Source organism: Solanum tuberosum, unplaced genomic scaffold (assembly GCF_000226075.1).
Source record: "Solanum tuberosum cultivar DM 1-3 516 R44 unplaced genomic scaffold, SolTub_3.0 scf00198, whole genome shotgun sequence".
NCBI classification, from domain to species: Eukaryota; Viridiplantae; Streptophyta; class Magnoliopsida; order Solanales; family Solanaceae; genus Solanum; species Solanum tuberosum.
Window position 1 is genome coordinate 794,109 of NW_006239121.1, and position 1,275 is coordinate 795,383.

The following is a 1,275-nucleotide window of genomic DNA, read 5'->3' on the forward strand; positions in this document are numbered from 1 at the left end:
AAGGTGATGTGGCACCTCTCTATGGCCTCCATTCATATTTATCCTTTTCTCCTTTTTTTGGGCATTTTTCTTTATTTAATTATTTATTTTATTTTTAATATCTCATAAAGACTTTATATTCAATTACTCAACTTTTCACCTCCACTATAATATATCTTCTTTATTAGATATAATGTGCATATATTCATAACTCTCATAATTTTCAACTTTTCATATTCATAACTTTCTCCACTATAATATATCTTCTTTATTAGATATAATATGCGAATAGTCATAACTCTCATAATTTCCAACTTTTCATATTCATAACCCTTAAATATTAAATATGAAAGTTAAGATACCTTATAGTATTCCTCCATTATTTTCTATATAAATTCATATTTTTGCTTCATTCTATCCAAAGTTACCCTTCATTTTCACTATAGTATTATATTTATGTTTTTATTTGGCTTGAAAAAGAAGAAGAAATCTTTTGAATAGTGATAGGCTTGTGAAGTGATATTGACAAGAGCTTAGATAATTATGCATTGACGATTTTCTTTTCCTTCTATTTTTTAATGATATGTTTATTGTACTATTTATTTTTTCTCTATTTTTTTCTTATGTATCTCTGTGATGCCTCTTAAATTTAATTTTTATATGAAGCAAGCTTTTGAATAGTGATAGATTTGTGAAGTAAATATCAACAAGAGTGATGTCTCTTTGCTTTTGTTTGACTTGAAAAAAAAAAAGCTCTTCAATATTGATAGGTTTGTGAAGTGGATATGACAAGATTTTAGACAATTATGTATTGATTTTATTTTTCCTTCTATTTTTAATTTTAATGATTAAAGTCGCATTGATATGTGTATTGTAGTATTGCTGTATTATTTCTTTCTTTCTTTCTTGTGAATCTTTATGATGCTTTTTATGTTTAATTTTTATAGGAACTTCTTATTGTTGGAAGTCTATAATTTCTTTTAGTTCAAATTTGTATTATAAAATACTAGAGTAGATCCTAATGAGATATCACTTCCTCACGAATTTATCTTAATTATGTTTGAAATTATGCTATAAATACAAATCAAGTTTAAAATTTATAAATCTTTTCTCTTGGTTCAAATTAGTAACTTAATTATGTTAAAATTCTGATACTAATCAAATTTTAAAATTTATAATTAATTGCTTAAAAGAAGTAAAATTTAATCAAGTAATTTTTTATTTGTTGTTTATTACGTTAGTTCTTAAAGCTATCGATAAATATGCCTGCATAAAAAGTTTAAAAGATAAATATAA